We start from the raw sequence: 21,053 nt of genomic DNA, 5'->3' as shown, positions 1-21,053 counted from the left end.
GTAAAGATTTGCAAGGAATTTATCCATGGTGATCCTGTGATTTTTTTATGGGGATTCATACACTGCAACAATTAAAAATAAATAAAATATAACCTTTGAGACATCTCTTTCACAGACATTTTGATAATCATTTTCCAAGGTTCATTAATTTTCTTGTCTTTACTTTGATAAAGGGTCAGAAGCTAAAGAATATGGTGAGTTTCAGCAGCTGAAAAAGACAACAATTTGTCCTCCAAAATTCCTAAGAATGAAGCTCTACTGTCATCACTATTTTATTTTACTTATATCTGTTTTGGAACTGTGATTTCTAAAATTGTAAGATACTAAAATCTAAAGATTTCATTGCTTTAAAATGCATATTTTTTGTTAAACAATTTGTTAAAGGAACAACAGGAAATGGTTACCAATCTCAATATTATATCAACTTTCATAACACTGAAATTTCATTGAATCTAAGGTGTCATTCATTTATAAGGTATGTTTGTATTTTATTCCTGTGAAAAAATAAAATTATGTGAATTAAACTCTGACGGAATGCTTTCTTAATACACAAAATGTAAGAAACATAAACATTTAAGAATGTTGCCATATGGACAAATGTGAATCTTGGAATATTTGAAAGTTTCTCTCTTTTTCCAAAACAATTTGCATAAAGCAATAATGTCAGCTTCTGAAAGTTTTGGCAATCTAACCTCTGAAAGCAAGTGTTATATGGAGGAATAAATATATTTGGTCATTAATTAATCCCATCTGAAGTTTTATATTTGTGTTTATCATCATTCTCAATGTTACTGTAAAAATGAATTGGTATTACCATGCATATTTATATGTAGCTAGTAATAGTACTTTATTTAATAATTTGCTATCTGTAGTCATAAGAAAGTTTCACTGATGCTTCTGTGTGTGTTTTTCTAAATGTTAAAATTATCTTTGTTTTCACTATTTTACTTGGTGGACAGTTTCTTCCTCTTGCTTTTGCCTTCAGTCTGATCAGATCTTTCAACTCATCTTGTGCCTGAAATGTGGTCCACATATCTAGCATATGATAGCTGCAGATGCATTTTATTCAATCCTGCTTAGCGTTTCTCCTAATAATACTAATAGGAGCACAGATCTAATTATAAGTTTTAATTTTAATGGGAAATTACAAGGAAAAGAAGACAGACTGTGATATCTACAGTGTTTCTTTTCACCCACTTCAATAATTGGTTGTATTCTTCGCTCAAGTTTATGCCCAATTTGGCAGACATCTAGAAAAATATTTAGTCTGGATAACTCAATATACTTACTTTTCCAAAATTTTATTTATTTACTTATTTGAAAGGAGAGAAAGGGAAAGAGAAGGAATGAGGGAGCCAGGGGGAGAGAGAGAGACAGCGAGAGAGAGAGAGATTGATTTGTTTTCAATGATCCCTAATTAGGGAGGAGGCCAGATTGAAGTTCAACCCAAAAGTCCCATATGCAACACTGAACCCAACTACTTCAGCCGTCATCTCTGCCCCTCAGGGTTTATGTTAGCAAGAAGCATGAATCAGGAATCAGAACCAGGAACTGAACAGAATAAAGTATGTCTATATGGAATATGGGAATCCTCTTCGCGGAATTAACTGCAGGACCATAGACCTACTCTGATATTTCTATTTTAATCATATCTATTTACCACGATTCAGTATGAGATAAACTAAGACATGTCTGAATATTAACAAGGATAAGGATAAAAGGAAATGTTACAGCTCCAGAATACAGTGGTTAGAAACTTCATAGCCATGAGTACTGTTGCATAACTTTGTCATGATAAGCAAGATTATTCAGACCTACAGACTTAAAGATTGGTACTTTGAAGATCTAAGATCCAGAACATTCTGGGGAGGCAGAAGGACAGGATCAATGAACAGGGACAAGAAACTACTGAAATATAAGGAATTGTGGATAGATTGTAAGTGATGGATTTAGAAAATCAGAAATTCAATGAAATTAAGCTAATTTTAGCAAATGTGAAGGATGAGAGAAAGAAAGGTTTATTATATGCACTGGGATTTCCCCTCCCACCCCTCTCCCCCACTGTATTGTTTTCCCCATATTATTATAATACTATACTCCTTTAAATATAAGAAACAGCATTTGAATAGATGTAAACTTTGCTGAGGTGAGGCAAAAATGGTACAGTGATGAGAAAGAACAATGAGGTGAGGCTGGGTAGGCAGAAGATTTAGCTGTGAATCAGTTACTTATAATTGCTAAGACTTTTTTTTAATAAAGTAGAGATCAGAAAATTATAGTGACTGAATAAAGTTTTTATTGTTATTTTCATTTTTATTTGCAAAGTAGACAGGCAGAGAGACACAGAGATATTTCTTAGCTATTGATTCACTCTCCAAATGCTAAAATTCCAGAGCTAGCCCCTACCACAACTAGGGAATTAATTCAAATCATCCTCTTTGGCAGCATAATACCATACACTTGGGCCTTCAGCTGTTGCCTTATAAATGAATTAGCAGAAATCTGGATTGGAACTAGTGCCTGGACTCCAACTAGACACCACTAGATAAGATAAGAGTAACCCCAACTGGTGTCATTAACTGCTGTGCCAAGTGTTTGTACTAAATTATTAGCACTAAAAGTTTGAAGCCATCAGTTAGTATAGATAAATTTCTTGAATTTGAAAAGACGAGCTCTCATTTGAAGAAACTAAACAATGATGATAGGTGAGTATTATAGACAGTTCACACAAGAATCATACTGTGTCTTAAAATGAGGGCATGAGGGGCAAGAAATAAAACAATTGTCTCTCTACATTAGCCGGTTAAAAAATGTCAGAAAAATGTTAGTAGTTTTCAGATGTTTGGGTTTTGTAAAGCGAAATCTCAGATTCTAACATTTACTGGAAGTAGGCTTTTTAATAATCTTTGTTGAACTAGTGAATAGTTTATGTACTGTATAGATAAACATTCACTATATAATTATCTTTACAGTCAGTTTTTGTCTTTACCATATAAAAATTCCTAACAATATGAAACATTTAACAGCAGAATTTATACTATATGGATGTTAGAATTATTTACACTGATATAAAAAAAATACCAGTTCTTCCTTATGGGGTAGAATCACTACACAGATCCTTATGGAGTAGAGTATGAATTTTTATTAGAGGTCTTATTTATCCAGATGTAAATGACCCTACAAAACTACTGATATATTAGACTACATAATTCTTCGCTATGAGGGCTATCCTGAACTTTGGAAATATGCTTAATATTATCCTTTGCCTTCTCATCAAATAGAGGTAGCAGTAATTAGGACAAACTGAAATGTCTTAAGTTATTGTCATTTATTTCCTGATACTCAAAAGTATTTTATTTGATAAACCACCCACTCATTAGGTTTAATGAAAAAAATTTAAAAGTGCCATATCATTTTTCCCTGCTTTTCTTCAACCTAAGGAATTAAAATTCCAATGGTCTATCAAAATAGTTTTCTTGCATATTACATTTTTTGGCAAATAAAAATAAGAAAATATCAATAATTCAATACTTCATCTGAGAAAATTTTAGAGCAACAAATTTGAAACAAATAATTTCATATTTGAATTGTACATAAATTAGTAAGTAACATCAGTTTTTAAGTACATGTAGCAAAATAAACTATTGTTCAGAAATCATGCCTAAAGAATATAAATTTGGACATTTTAAAATGATTTCTGAATGAAGCAATATCTAAGTGAAAACATGGGGAAGGGACGGAGAAAACACTGACATTCTTTCCATATAAAATGTACTATGGAGTAAAACTAGAACTAGCCCAAAAGATCAACTCACATTCACCCTTGGATAGCACTAACACTTGCTTGTCCATTTCTTTTATTCCTTGTAATTTTTTGAAATATGATGATTTTCAAGTACTCATAAAACATTTGAAGTATGTTAAAAAGAGTTGAGTAATCACAAAATGAATCATTATATCAATAATAATAGTAATATCAATTTAGGTGGCTCAGTACAGCTCTAGACTTGGCATCAGAACGTGAATGTGAACATGTGATCCATGCCTTGAGCGAGTAGGTGTTAGTGGATGAATCACATAACCTGAATTCCTCAATTTCTTTTTAAACAAATTTGAATTAAAAAAAACACTCATAGTAAAAAGATTCAATTAGAAATTATATTTACAAGCACACTCTTTTCCAAACCAGTTACTCAGTTACTAAAGTGGTGACAATTTTCAGTCATTAAGGTTGCAAATATAAGGAGGAACATACTGACAAATACATTAATGGATCATATCTATACTTCATTATTCATTATTTTTTCATCTTTAGAAAATTTATTTTATCTATATAGTTCACTACATTATAATGTGTTGGTATTCTGACATAATTTATTTATAATTAAAGGAAACTACCTTTTTTCTTTCACTTCATTGCTGTTCATTTTTATGGAAATTTCTACTAGAATTAATCCTTCAAGCTTATTTAGTTCAGAGTATAATGTCTTAGTCTTAGCATCCATTATAAATACTTCAAAAACTGCGAGAGCCGATACTACCGTGGCTTGTTACATTCTGTTAATGCAGGATTCCTGGATAGATTAACGCATGTCTTCAAGGCTCAAATCTTAATATCCTGCGATAGTTGAAGACTGTCTTTAGTATTTGGAATAATGATGAAAACTGTGTGATAAAATAATAAGATACTGTATTATGTAGTATACATATTTAATAAATTATAAAAACTTTTGTAATTTATTCAAATCTACAAATATGTGTTTATAATACAATATACAACATTCTATAACTATAATCTTTTAATTATATAAGGTAGATAGTAATTTGAATATTGCTTGCGCTTTCTGAGTAAAATATTCCTAAGTACTCTAATTTGTTAAAATGAAAAAGAAAGATGATTCATTATGACATTAAAACTCTAAAGTTTTAGGAAAATACACCCTATTGTCATCAAAATAAGAATAAAAAACTATCGTCATCAACTAACATTCCCATGACAATGATGAACAAATATTGTGTTATATTAGTGTGAGCAAGGTGATCTGAGCAGAAAGAACACAAAATAAAATGCATGCGCTCCCACGTGCATGTCAAATGGGAAGCTGTAGATTAAGGTCAGGAATGATCATCTCGGTAATCTCGACTCACTGTGAGTCCTGGAATTCATTTCTCAGGATTGGGAAACATTTTCAATACTATAAATGAAAATAACATTTGTTTTCTTTTTTATGCTCCATAATTTTATAAACAAATTTAAAACTTGATATTGGATTTTCTTTTTTTTTTGTATAATATCTTTTTTTTTATTTTATTGTTGTTGACAATCTTTACATAGTTAATTGCGGTTAAAAAAAAAGGTTCAGGGGGTATAGGGAAGTGGGTAATACTATTATGTCCATATTGTGTCCATCATGTATCTGAGGTAATGGGGGATATTGAGGGAGAAGCCCCACCCGGTTTCCCGCCCATCCCAAGTCCCGGATGTGGGGCATGCTCTGAGGTCCTTGCTCAAGTGGTTTTAATAGTTCTCTTTAATAGTTATGAATCGCTGTCAGTTTCGCACGATGAGGTCATCCACTGATTGATATGGTCCATGATAAGGTCTCCGTTTGCCCCATATTTCGCTGCCAACATATAGCTGAGATGAATGATTGACCTGTTCTGTCTTCTGTCTTTTCTTGGTTAGAGTTCTGAGTCCAGCAGTTCGATTGGGGAGATCTCCAAAGAAACCTTGAGGTATTCCCAGACCAGGTTCTTGTATGTTCTAGCAAGCACAGGGCCCGGCACAGTCCATCACCCCGATCAGCTGATGGTTGCAATTGCTGGGTTGGTTCTGTTTTCAGTCCTGAGTTGCACTGGAACCAATGGGTATTGCAGTCCAGTCTGGTTCTGCCCAGCACATACTCGGCTCTTACATCAACCAGTGGGAGCTGCAGCCTAGTCGGGGCGACCCACAATAACCCCCACCAGGCCCACCCCCTACCCTGGTTTGCCAGTATGTGTAGCAGTAGACCATTCTGTCCCCCATCCCATTTGGCTCTTGTACTTGTCAATGGGTATTAAAGCTTAGTTCTATCTAACCAACTCAACCATCCAGCCCTCACGGGTGTTGTTGAGTGCCTCTCTGTCTAGCCACCCCAGCCCCCATCCTAGTTTTCATGCCCTCCCGTGGGACTAGTGACCCAGGAAGGGGGAACCCACTTTTTCCCACCCAGGTCTCTCTCACTCCCGGTTTATGCACTCTTTAGGCGGTTCTGTGATTTGACTTGACAGAATTAGTCCCCAGTGCCAGTTTCTGCCAGCTGATGCTGCGGCTATGCCCAAACATCCCTCACCCGCTCTAATTTATGCTTGCACCCACAGGAATAATCAGCCCAGCCTGGCTTTTCCCTGATCTAGTCCACATGCAGCGCAGAGGTGTTGCAGCCTTGCTTAGTCTGGTATGTCCCCATCCCAGCCCACGCTCTCCAGTGGGAGTAGCTGTCCGGCGAGGCGACCAGCCCCTTGATCCCCCTGCCATCTCTGTCCCTCCCTTCCTGGATCTCACATGTGCTGGTTGGGTACTGCAGTCAAATTCAGTACAGGCAACCTCACCCTGGCATTCCATAATGTGTACTGGTTTTGTCGCAACCAAACCCAGCTCAACTCACACTCTGTTCTGGTGTTCGGATTTGCCAGTGGATGACATGAACTGATTCAGCCTGGTCTGCTGCTGACCCATGCCAAATGTGTGCCAGTGGGAAACTTTCCATGGCCTATTCTGGGCTGTTTCCTATCATGCTTCTTGCGCTTACCTGCAGGGACTGTGTCCTGCCAGAGGAGATGCCCAGGCTCCTCCATAAGAACCCCTCCCAATGCCAAATTTTGCACATACCAGGGGGTCCTTGAGCCAACCCTACTCAGTTCACCTCCTGTCCTAGCAGGAACAGTGATTTTCCTGGCTGGCTTTCACCCCATTCTGGTTCTTGTTGTTGGATGTTTCAGCCCAGCCATGGCTCGTCCATACCCACATACAGCTCACACATGGCTCAGTAGGGGGTTGAGACCCAGCCTAGTCAGTCCCACATCTACCCTGGTTCTCCATGACACCAGATGGTGTTGGGGTCTGAACTGGCCTGGTGCATCCAAACCCAGCCCACACTTGTGCCTCGGGTGACTGCAACAGTTTCCTAGATAGAACGCAGCCCCCATTTCAGCACACGCGCCCCTTGGTGGGAACCTCAACCCTGTTAGGGTGTCCAGCTAGAGGAACTTATATTTCCACAGGGTTGGGCCCACACAACCCCATAGAGTCTACCCCCAGACCAAGTTCTCTCGCATGCTGGAAACAGTCTTGACCCTGCCAAATGTGACCACTCCACCACTCCACCAAACAGTTGGGTAATGGTACACATCGCTGCCAAAGAGGCCCACATTCATAGTATTGGTGTGGGCTGGTGTGTGACGATCAGTGATGTTCTAGGCAAACTGGCCATTTCTGTATTCTGAATTGGGTTGGTGTATCTGACTAATCGTAATTGTCTCCTGGGTACTTCCCTCCAAACCACGAGGTCTCAGTCCCCACGCATGCCTAAAACTTCCATGACCCTGTCACTGGGAATCACCCAAGATTCACTACTCACCTACACTAAAATTGGACTTAGTCATGGGTGTCCCCAGGCAGCGAACATATCTTAAAAAACCCCAGAGCAGGCCGCCGGGCGGCCAGCAGGCAAAGCCTGGCACCACATGGTGCAAAGGCCGCCCTGGGTGAGGCCGAGGACTCATTCACTGCCTTGCAGCAGTGTCTTTGGCGTGAGCCCCCAGAATTGGGGCCGACCGGGCAGGGGCACCCCCCACAGCCGCCACACTGTGAGGAGCGGCACTTGCCCCCAAACCCAAGGCCCGAACCGATATTGGATTTTCTTAGCACAATATATCTTTCTAAAAATCACCTCACATCTCCATATCCCTAAGCTTTGTTCATTTCTTTAGCAAAATACTACATATACACAGCAAGTCTTTAATTGGCATAATTTAGGCATTCTCTTTCCCAGACCTTGAAATCTCCTGAACACAATGACTTTGGTGGTCACTGCTAGCACTCCGAAAACTTCATTAAACATGAAAGAGAATGTGGATTAAGTGACCCAGGAAGTCTTTCCATGACTTAATTGTTTTTATTAACGTAATTAATTTTAAAAGCTTAATTATAAAACCACATGAGTACTGTGCAAAGTCTGCAAAGCACCATTCAATGACGTCCAAATACAAAACGCATCAGCAGCTTTTTCACTAAGTAACAAAATAAACCAAAGATTTATGGCATAAAGTATGGATCCTAAATAATTTCACTCCTCCCAAGTTTGCATCGCAATGACAACACAAAGTTTAACCTTAAAATTGTTTTCCTGCCTAAGCTTTGGAAAGAGACCCCTGCGCCATTGATTATTAGTTTATGACATATTACTTAAAAACTAAAAGAAAAGATCAATCATTTGTTATTTCTCATGAATAGACTATAATTGAGCCAGTTTATTGCTATCAATCATGCATGTTTGCAGTCACATGGTGCACCAACTGATGTCCTTTGAAAGTTCTCTTTCTAATGTGTCTGTCAACAGCAACAACAAGACTCAGTGGCTATGATGTTTGTTTTTTTCCCACAATAGGTCCTCCAGGACAGAACCTTTGGGATAGCTAGGTATTTGTTACAGTGATGATGATGACCAAAATGACAACAGCAAAAACAGAGCGGGAGAAGGAGAGGATGTGGGAGAAGGAGAGGGAGGAAGCAAAGGAGAGGCAGAGGTAGAGGAGGAGTGACAGGGAAATATAATGTCACTGTCAATTCCCACATGCCAACAATAAGAAGATAGGGCTGATGTACGAAGCTAGGGACACGATCTAGGTCTCCCACATGTGTGACAGCAGCCCAGTTGTTTCAGCCATCCCTGACAAGAAGTTGGGGTCCGCAGCCAAATGCAGGAATTGAACTCATACACTCAATGGCAGGATGTGACACCTTAAATGGTAAGTTGGAGAGCCACTCATGATGTAGCTGGTCTCTTATAAAGTGGGCCCAGGCATGAAAGCATCTTTTCTCAGTGGGCAAAACATCTGGAAAAAGCTGTGTCACCTTTTATGACTAGCCTTGAATGTCACAAGTAATAGCTTCTGTGCATTTTATTCAAAGGAATAATCATAAAACCCATATGGGTTAATGGAGAGGTTTTACATAGATAGATAGATAGATAGATAGATAGATAGATAGATAGATATAGATAGATATATATACCAAAAAACTCTGAAAGTGAATGTGAATTGGAAAGAGATGTGCTGGTTTTGGTGACATAATCTATACTACCCTCACAGTAGAAATGTCATACCCCACATCTCAGGCAGGTATGGGCAAGACTGGACACAGGGGATAATCTCCCAAAACATGATTTGACAAATTTGAACAAACGACAGAAATAGAAAAATCTAAGTTGCTGCTATGCCAATCAGGGAAGAATTCATAGCAGTGGAATCTGGGCAAGTGGAGAAGGTAAGGAGGACTGTGTCAGTTAGTGGATTCTGAAGAGATTTCATTGTGTTTGGAATGGCGAGACTGGCAACAATTCAGAACAGTTGAATTATCAAAACCATTTGAGCAATGCCCTCGGAGCATGTCCCACATCAGGAACCCAGGGATGAGTGGGAGGCTGGGTGGGGCTTCTCCCTTTGTCTCTCCCCTTCACCAAGATACAGGAAGGAAAAAAGAGAATATAGAAACAACAGTCTTACCCACTTTCCAGTAGCCCTTGACCTTTTGAGCCCTAATCAACTATGTAAAAATCATCAACATAAAAATAATAAAAATAAAAAGGTGTGATTTAAAAAAAAACTTTTCCTCTGAATGAGAATGACAAAGCAATTAAATTTAGCAAAATGTTCTAGTTTGCAAATTGATCTTAATGTCACTGTGGAGAACAAAGGAAACAATGTTGGATACAAACATTCACTAATCCAGCAAAATATGTCAGGTATATCAGATACTAAAATCTTCTCTTTGATCTCTCATGTATTGTGGTAGCTAAGACATCATTTTGGGACACCCACATCATACATACGAGTGCCTCGATTGGAGTACTGCTTTGCTCCTGATGTGCATGATGGGAGGTACCACATGATAGTTCAGGCTTTATCTCTGCCACTCACATATGGGAAACCCAGCCTGTGTGGTAGGCTCCTGGTAGGCTCCTGGTTTCACTACGGTCCAGCTCCTGCTGTTTAAGGCATTTGATGTGTGATCAGTGAAGTGAAGACCTATCTGTCTCTGTGTCTATATTTTCAATACATAAAATAAGTTTAAAAGCTAAAAATTCATCTTCACAGACTCAAACTTTCAACTTTATGTCAAAATTATTGATGCCTTGAGTTAATGTTTTATCTATTCATTATATTTTCCTAATTTGTCTATCCACCATTGCCAAAAACACACAATTCTTTGGATAAGAGAGTTAATTTGACCAAATTTAAGTTTCACAAGCTTAGAAGCAAACAGTCAGTGTATCAAATTGACAAAACACCCACAAAACTTGGTTTCAGGGTTAGAATAACAAAAATAAATTTAAATCGTCATATCACTTTTATGAGTCAAATGAAATGTCAAAATTCCTCCATACGTAGTCACAGTTGACAGACATACACACACCTTTTATGATAGTTAAGATTTTGTGCTAGTATTATTGTTACTAACTTCCCTGTCAGTCCCTGAAATCAGCTGATTCATTATACAACCTTTCACTTTTAAGTAAATAAATCAACCAAACCCTAAATGTTATGAAGCAGAGCTTCAGTGTATTTAGATGTCATGATCTAATACACACATTTCAAACTATGCTCAGTATTTCTGTGAGTGGCCATAATTTATTGGACAACTACAAATGAATTTAAAGCAAAAAATAAAAGAGTATAGTGAGGGAAAGAGATCATACTTGAAAATAGTTTTCTGTGATAGGCCATTATTGTTATATTCTTCAAAGTGAATTGTTGCTATCCTCATTTACATACAATTACAGCAAAATTACTGCATGAAAGGCATACATGTTTGTGTATGTACACAACTCCACAAAAGCAAACCTCCTCTGTGTGTTAGGTTTGCTTTGAATTAAACCTGTTTTTCAAGCTCATCTCCATTCTTCTGTTTGGCTTGTCCTCACCTGGAAGGAGTGTTATTATATAGTTCCACAATTTAAAATGAAAAGTTAATCACATTAATAATATTTCACCCATTTTTATAATTTTTTGAAAGTTGTATTTTCAATATCAAAGTAGTGCAGATATTAATACGACATGATATAAATAAGATAAAGCAGATGGTAAAAACATTGTAATACTGTTGAATTATTTGTGTAACATTTCTGCATAGAGTGTATAGTTAATTCTAGACATGTACGTCCAACTACTAGCCACTAGCCACATATAGCAAATGAGCATTTCAAATGTGATTAGCCTATATGTAAAATGCATACCATGATTAAAGATCTGGGATTGTATAAAATGTAAAAATGTTAATATTTTATATTCATTATTCTGCTGATCCACTGTACTTTCATTTGCATTGCTATTGCTTCTTTCTTTATTTTATCCACTTAAAAGACAGAGTGATGAAAAGGAAGAACAAAGAGAGTTGGGGGGAAAGGAGACCAAACATCCATGTTCACTAACCAAATACTAATAACTGCCAAGGGTAGGTCAGATGGACACGAAGATTAGCTTTCCTTTCTCTGATGTTCCATACCAGAAAGTTGTGGTACAAATGTGATAAATTACCCCTCTACTCTTATTTAAAGCAGGAAGGCATTGTAAATTCCTAGTGAACTGAAATCATTTAAGCAGGAAGTTTCCTTAAATATACTAAGATAAACTAAGATTTTGCTATTTGAAGTTTTCCTTCTTAAAAGTTTACTTCTTTTTAAAATTATTATTAGCATTTTATGATACAGTTTCATAGGCCCTGGGATTTCCCTTAGCTCTTTCCCAAGTCACTTGTGCCACTCCCTCCAGGGAGTTCCAGGTCTGGGTCCTTATGTTATACTTTCACCATGGTCTCCACAGCCTCAGATCCTGCTTCAATACTCTCCACCTCCTGTGATACCGTACTGACACTACACTGTAGTCTGTACAAACTTCCTCCCACTTCCTGTTAGAGCATTTCTCAGGATTAGGGAGACACCAGGTGCCCTACATATCTAGGTTGTTGGTGGTGCTGATCTTGCCAGAGCCTGTTGGCTGTTAGGTTCTGAGGGCCACATGGACCTATTTTGACAAATATGATGCCAAAGACAGTATTATTTTCCCTTTGGGACCAGTACAATGCACTGAGCTCAGTGAGTTTGCTCCCAACTCAGCACATGCGCAGCTCACTGTTGTCCATGCAGTCTTAAAGCATTTGCCACACTGTACAAAATAGCGCCTGATGTGCCACTGCAAGTGTTCATGATCTGCTGGCCATCAGGTCTGAGGGCTACCTGGACCTGTCTTGGGTGGAACCTGTATGATGCCACATTGTTGCCATTCACTGAGCAAGAAATGAGTTCACTCCCAGCTCAGTGCATAGTACTCTCCCATAACCTTCTCCCCACACAAAAGGGCGCTTGATTCTGCTCTAGGGGGCGGGCTGGGCTGTGAAATCTAACATTTCCCACATCACCTGTCTTGTTTCTGTTTCTGCTGCTCTGTTTCTGCTCCTGTTCAAATCAAATAGACCAGCAGGATGGGCAGTTCTTTGTCTGGGTTCATCTCCTGAGCTCCCAGTGAACACCCCTTTCCACCTTGCCGCTGATAGAGTTCCAGCTGCCAGTGCAGTTCAGACAGCTGCTTGCTGAATGCCACTAGGGTATTAGTCCCTGCAACACTACATCATTGTGTCCAGTGCTTTCCAATGTCTGTCAGTCTCCAGGTTCCCCTCTGCTGTCATTCTGTCCTCTCCTATTTTTTGGAAATATGCCCTCTCTACTTCACACTGGCTAATGTTTCTCCGTCTCTTAACGTGTCCTTTCTCTATTTTCCCATCTTGATTCTATTAGAGGTTTTCCAATAAACAGAATTGGAATTGTCTGTTCCTCACCATAATTCAACAATGAGATGCCACAGTCTTATCTAAATATTCTTTTCAATTCCAACAAATACAAGATAGATGAGGTATAGTATGATGAATAATACATTAGAAAATAATGCATGAAAAAAGACTGTAATATGTCTTGCCAGTTAGATTTCCTTAAGTTACTGAACTCAACTGTCAACTTTTTACTAATACAGATCATAGTATGGATACTTTAGCAATCTCAAAAACACAACTCTTTGTTCTAAGCTATGCTTGCAGAGGATATCAGAAACCAAAGGAACCAATCAACACAATTATAAAGACTTATTGGCATAAAACAGATTTTCTAAAGGCAAAACACTTGGCATACTGAAAAATAAAATACACAATACCAGTTTATGATTTTATTATCCTGCCTAACCTTAAAAATATTCAACAATGATTTTTCTCACTAAGAGACCTGAAAAGATTTGCTTTGGTTTTAGGGTTTATATTGGATAAGGTGTGTAGACAGATTAACACTGAGCAGGTCATTAAATTTATTAATATGACACTAGGATAAACATAGTATAAAAATAATGCTTTACTGCTTTCAGAAAACAGCATGTTAACATATAGAGGGAATCCACATTCTATGGAGGCAGAAATTTAGGTCTGGAGACTAGATGCTGCCTTCAGGTTCTTCCAGGTTTCACTGTTTAAGTTGCTTCTCTGATTTTGTTACTCCTTCTTCAGAAATTTGAATTAAATGCTACCTTGCTCATGGACACATTATGAGAATTGTTTAAAAAGTGTGACTTTATGTAATTTATTTCCCAACATAACATAGGTACTCAAAATTTTCATTGAGCATGACTGAATATATTTTGATGTATATTAATTAGCTCCATATAATTTGAGAAACTACTAAGATCTGAGATTCATCCATAAAAAATGAGAATGGTAATTTAAGATAGGGTTATTTTGAGTACTAAGTGACATCATACATGTATAGTATTAAGATTAGTGTTTAACAAAATATATCTTTTATACATCAATTAAATCTGGGCAAAAAAAATGATATCATTTCCAGATAAAAATGCAATTTGTATTACCATATACTCACACTCACAAAAAATTGTATATGTGCCACACAAACCGAACAATATGACATGTAATTACCTTCGCTTTTATTATGAAAATGAAAGTCAGAAGGGAAAGCAAACAGCTTCCACATTCAAGAATAAAAAACTATTTCGCTTTTCAATAGAGCAAGATGGAGAGTCAATGGTCTTAAATTTAGATCACCCAGTGATTTATGACAGAAGAGTGAGAAACCCATTGATTTCTTCCCTTAATTTACCTGCTGTGGTTCCTGGTTACCTTATTTAGAGCCTCTGCTGATGTTTATATTCCAAATATCCCTCAGGCAATATAATAATTTAAATTATTTTATGACCACTTAAAAATTGTCATCACTCCTTCATTTTGTTTTTAAAAGGGATAATTGGCTTCTCTTTGATACAGGCCCATTTTGGAAAGCAGGAACAGACTGATTCATCACATAATGGCACTTCTCGAAACTAGAGTTGTTAATAGTCTCTTTCATTAACTGCAGTAACATCGCTTTAGAAAACAAACTATTTGTATCAAATTAATGTATATGGAGAAGGTGAAATCAATGTTAACAATCTGATCAAATCAAAAGAAAAATGGCTTTTAACTGAAAATGAGTGAAATGAGAGAGAGTAGAAATCATTCTGGCTTAGTATATAAATGGTATATATTTAATTATGCTGGAACTGATAGGGTTAATTGTGAAGGTGAATGTATTCCTGGAACTCTGGAATATCCTGAGAAACACTTGTACCCTATTTATGGGAAAACCCTGCTTCTTAGAACACCAGGAAACAAGACAGGACATAGGGATGATCTTGGAGTTTTTAGAATTCCTGGGCAGGACAGTTACCTTCGAGGCATGCTGTTTACTGTCTGCATTGAAGTGACAGGATTGGAATCCTGAGCTTTTGCCTTGTTAATATTTATTGAAGTAATTATATCAGAATCCTAAACATTGTAAATTTTTTAACTGCTTTTTGCTCTACCTCACAAAATAACCCCTCATTATGTATCCATTCAATATTATATAGCTATTAATTTTCTCAGATAATTGCTATAAACGCCCCCCCCCCATTTACTTTGGTTGGGGCATATCTTTTTCATGGCAAGAGGTGGCCACCCAACTGAACATTAAAATCACTTCACTCGCCTTGGAGTCTCACAAGATTTCTTTCAACCCCAACAGGAATTTCCTTGGTTGAAATCATTGAAAGCTTAATGCTATACAAATGAAAAATCATAGGTGTGGCTTTTTAAAAAAATAAAACTGGATTACAAATAACTTGATTATAAACAAGTTAGGAGAAGTAATGAAATTGCATTAAGTGTTTTAAGTAATAAAGCCCTAGGTAATGTATTTTAATTTGCCTATAACTAAATAACTGCTCAATCATTACAATAACATATATTTCTAGTTCTCTGTCAATAATAATACATTTTTGAAGAAACTTGCCTCTTTTTTAATGTCTAAAGTTTACACAGAAAATTAATTGCCTTGAGCACTCTATTATACTAGAATTTATTTATTTATTTACATATTGAAATAACACTAGATAATAAGACAAAGGCACTAGATTTGTATTTAAAAAATAGAATTTATATTAATGGAAATTTTATTAATGGAAAAACTAGAGTTTTGTGAAGCTAGCAGAAGGCAGCGTTCACAAAGCAGAGGGGGGTCTGTGATGTTTTTGTCCCCAAATATGATAGCATGTTGATGATCTTCCAAACTAAATTTTTCCTTCCTCCCTCTCAAAATTCACAAAGCGTGACTCTTGTCAGCCAGGTGAAATTCTTTGTACTGAGAATGAATTCAGAAAGAAGAAATTTCCCATATTCATCTATAAAACCTCATAGACCAATTTGAAGAACACTAAATAACTGTATTTAGCTAGAATTGTGATAACTTATCAAAGCCATGGACTGTGCTTCAAATAATTGAATGAAAAGGCCTCATTTAGTCAAGATGGTTTGAAAATCTGGACTCTGAATATGTGAGGCTTATGCTAAGACTTGACAATACCTTGAGTTAATTTAATAAATTGGAGTGATAATGGAGTACCGTGTGTGTGTGTGTGTGTGTGTGTGTGTGTGTGTGTGTGGTGTGGTTTGGTGGAAGGATAAGAACACTGCAGACACGAGGAAGAATCCGATAGAAAATCTCAAGAAAGGAAAAGACATATTGTAAACATGGAAAGGGAATGGGAGAAACAACAAGGAAGAAACTAATCTATTTTGGAGCAAGTCAACATTAAGAAAGTCCTCCCATATTGTGGAAATGTTAAAGGTGTTCATCTTTACTATGGTCAAAGGAAAGCACAGGCATGCCAGGATAGAGTTTTTACTTATGGAATATCTTTCTAGCTGTGATAAGAATGAATTTTGAGACACTGTGTTTGAAACAAAAGAGACCAGGAAGCTAATCATGGAAAAGAAAGGAAGGCGGCATAAAGATGATTGGGGAGTTTCACACTTCAAAAATGGAAAAATCAGAGAAGATGGCCACAGAAGGGAGAGGTGGGTGAAGTATGAAAAGACAGCTAGGTCTGAGGCATGGAACTTTGATCATACACACAGAACAGATTTTTAGCAAATAAAAACTCATCCATGTAGAATTAGAAAACTACATATTCAATTGGTAAAGAAGGAAGAAGGAAAAACTGATCATGTATTGGAAATATATTTCAAACCAAAAGAAAGGATAATATTCGTGCAAGGGCTTTTTATGAAAACTAATTTTTAAAAATTAACTTATTTATCTGTTTATTGGACAGAGAGGGAAAGAGATTTACCCAGTGCTGTCTCACTAACCAAATGCTTTGAACAGCAAGGGCTAGATCAGGCCAAACCCCAAGGCCTTGGATCCCATACATATCTCCCACACAAGTGGTAGCGATCCAAGTACTTAGGCCACCATCTACTGCCTTGACAAATAGGAGTTAACAGGAAGCTGAATCTGAAGGGGCAGCAAGACTCCATACTAGGATGCCTGCTTATTCCCCAGATGATTATAACATTTAGAGTTGGAGCAGTCCAAATCTGAGAACTCCATTTAGATTTTCCAGGTGAGTGCTAGAAACCCAATTGTGTGAGACATTGCTTTTACTTCCTAGGGTTTCCATTACCTGGAAGCTGGAATCAGAATTCAGAGTTGAGAATTAACCCAAAGAATTCAGTGTTGGACATAAGCATCCTAACCAGCATCTTAATTGCTAGGCTAAACGCCCACTCCTAATTCACTCCATTGGAGAAATTAAAAGAAATCTGAATTACAGCAGAACCCTCAATGTGATGTGCACAAAGAGAATATGAGAAACTCTCCTTTATCTGTGAAGACATCAGACATGGATTTTTCAGCATGTAACAGATGTCTTCTTTAAACATTATTGAACAATAAATCATAGATAATCAATTAGTGGTTAAAAACTTGAGATAATGAATTTCAGAACAGAATATTTGAATAAAGGGACTGATAATAATTGGCTATAATTGGATATAATTGAAAAGATAAATAGCTAAATATCCATTAAATGTGGACAGTATAAACTTCAACATACAGAATAAGGATGCAAAAGTCAAAACTTTCAGATAGGAAAAAAGTATGAGGCAAAAAACGCTAATTCCTTAGTTTTTCATTAATAAGTGTTAAGTGATATCCCAACTATAAAAGTGAAGTTTAACAAAATCTAATTAAAACAATTTTAAAAATTCATTTAGCTATTTGAAAGGCAAAGAGAGAAAGGGAGACACAGGAGAGAAAGAGGTGTCGTCATGTATCAGTTCACTCTGCAAATGACTCAACAGCTGGGGCTGGGCCAACTTGAAGTCAGGAGGCAGGCAGTACAAGCAGGACTCCCATTTGGGCACAGGAAACCTAGGATCCGGGCCATCCTCTGCTCCTTTCCTAGGCATAGTACTGGGGAGCTGGATCAGAAGTGAATCTTCCAGGACTTGAACCAATGTTAACATGGAATTCTGGAAGTGCAAGTGGTGACATCACTGTCCACCCCAGAACTGTAAAACAAGTTACCTTGGCTTACGCTACCAAATTTATTGCAATTCAATACAAAAATCCGAAGCAACTGGTATAACTATCTTCTCATCCTTTTTCTTTTCCCACTTGCTTAGTTTTTCTTCTCAGTACATACCATTGTTTAAAAACATTTTTTTCTTTGCTTGTTAAAGTGATTTTGTTCACATCAGTAACTGCAAATGGGTGGCAGGAATTTACTTAATCACTTCTGTTTTCCTATTGTTTCAACATTTTATAATACAGAGTAGCAATTCAATAATTTGTAGGGAGAACAAAGAAAGATTTAAAAACATGGGGCAAAAAGAAGCAAGAAAAAAGAGATCAAAACCCACAACAGATTCACTGACTCTGCAATCTATACTCCAGACAACATCATAGTTCAACTTACAGTCCATTTACTTTCAAATGACTCAAGAGATCAAAACAAGCTATTCCTTTCAAAACATAAATGATTTCTTCATTTACATGTGGCTTGGGTTTAACACATTGGTAGTTACTTCAAACTTACAGTTCCCCAAACCAATGATGAATGGAAGAGTAATATTGGAGAGTGAAGGTTGACTGCAGCTATTCTGTTTCACATTCAGCTTCCTGCTATTGTATTCAGTGAGGGAGCATATGATTGCTTTATTATTTTACCCCTGACACATGTATGGAACACCTAGATGGATTTTGGACTCCTGATTTCAGCCTGGCTTATCCCTGTATCCTCAAAGTATTTGGGGAGTGAAGCAGTAGACAGATTTGTATGTGTGTGTGTGTGTGTGTGTGTGTGTGTGTGTGTGTATGAGAGAGAGGCAGAGTATGTGTGTGTTACTTTACTTTTCAAATAGATAAAATCACTATTTAAAAATAATAGGATGCACCTCTGATATTGTTGATGCCTCATCTGGATTCATACTACATATGTGTTCTGCAAAAATTCCCATTAATAATTATACATAAATATATACCTACAAAATACAATTGCATTGTGTTGGCTTCAAAATTCTCAAAGGCTTTGCAGTGTGTGTGTGTGTGTGTGTGCATGCATGTGTGTGTGTTATGTCTAGATCTCTGTTTTAATTTTTCTAAATCTGATTCTGATGACTAGCCTAAAGTCTTACCAACCCCATCTATCATAAAATATGCAAGAGAAATGCCAAATCATGGCACCTGGAGTTTCATTGATTGTCTGTATTTACAATTGGCTCAATCAAGGGTACATAGAGGGTGAAAAAATACAAAAGGAGTGATAAACAATCAAGCAGCCAGAAACCATCATTAGCCGAATCTATTCCTGTTTACTAAAGATCTTACTTTGGTTAACAAGAGTACAGATTAATGATACACAAACAACTCATTCTTTGTCATTTTTGCAGCTAAGCTTGGAGAGGGAAGAAAGCCAACTTAATTATAGAAACTGATAGAAATGCGTACATATTTGGCCAATTATTCTAAGCATCTTTAAAACCTCAGATGTCTGGGGACCAGATAAAATGGGAGCAGAGGCAAAATGACACTCCATGCACCATACTAACCCACTATAATTTTAATGAGGATCTGAAATATCAAGCCATCTCAAACACTTTTGGTTCAGGAGACAGACGATTGATATCTACTTTGATATTATGCTTAATATTCTGCTATGAATTCACCTTGCACCTTGAGTCTACAGAATTGCAATACCTTGCATTTCATCTGGTTATGTACTTGCTTAAAATTCCTACTAAGATAAATCTCCCTAATGAACTATTTATTTTCCTGATGTACAAATTGTCCTTTTTTATCAATTTTTTTCTGTTAAAATATTTTCTTCATGGTGATGGTAATTGCTTTCGTGAAAAATATTGGAAATCTTCTCATAAAGCATCGCTTTTTTACCTGGTCATCTATAAGGTGTTCTAAACACACACACAGACACACACACACAGAGTTTTTGAAGAAATTTCTCATGTAATAAAGGGAAAAATTAAAGGAAGGAAACTTTTTTTTACTTAGACAATATATTCTCAAGTCTACTTAAAAAAAATTGAGATGAGAGCCCAAAGACCTTCCCAATCAAGCTCAGCTCCCTGGTCCCAACAAATGGCTCCTTTCCATGTATCCTGCTGATGCTGTTTTGTTTTGCTTGTTTGTTCCTCCATTTCTGTTTATTTGTCTCTTCCCTGTTTGTAACAAGACTGGTTCTACAGAATGTATCACCACACTTCTATTTTCTAGTTGGGCAGAGCCATTGAGAGGTAGCAACACAAATCATAGTGAGAGAATATTTACCCTGATATCTACCCTTCTACCTATTGCAGAGCTGTAATATTAATACCTATTGCAGAGCTGCTATCTACTGTTTATCTCCTTAAATGTCTGCAGTATCCAGGGCTGGGTCAGATCAACACCACAAGCGTAGAAGCCTGCTTTGGAGAGTGGGGATGGCTAAGTACTTGGACCATTTGCCTTTAAAATCTTTAAAAAAATCTTCAAAAAAAAAAAAAGAGTTGAAATGCCAGCAAGAGAGTCCCTGCTATTAGATGTTGCTGCAGAAAGATGCATACAACAACAGAAAAATTCAAGTGCCAAAAATGGATCTAACTTGCTTAAAAGGGATAAAGTTTATGCAAGTTTCAATAACTCACACATGATATTAAATTCTGCAACTGCTAAAAAATCTAATATACGCACAATGATAACTTAATATAGTACTTAAGCACTGCTTATGTTGTTCAGGTAGTTGGAACTATAATACTGAAGTCGTTTTAAACAGCCATAAACAATGATAGAAATGAGATTATGTTCAAAGGTGTGACACTCTCTTCTTTTTGTTCTGTCCTTTTTCATTATAGAAATTTCTCAATAAGAATAGAAATCAATCTA

The sequence above is a fragment of the Ochotona princeps genome, chromosome 8 (assembly GCF_030435755.1).
Source record: "Ochotona princeps isolate mOchPri1 chromosome 8, mOchPri1.hap1, whole genome shotgun sequence".
Lineage (NCBI taxonomy): Eukaryota > Metazoa > Chordata > Mammalia > Lagomorpha > Ochotonidae > Ochotona > Ochotona princeps.
The sequence above is the reverse complement of the archived record's forward strand: the minus strand, read 5'-3'. Positions refer to the sequence as shown.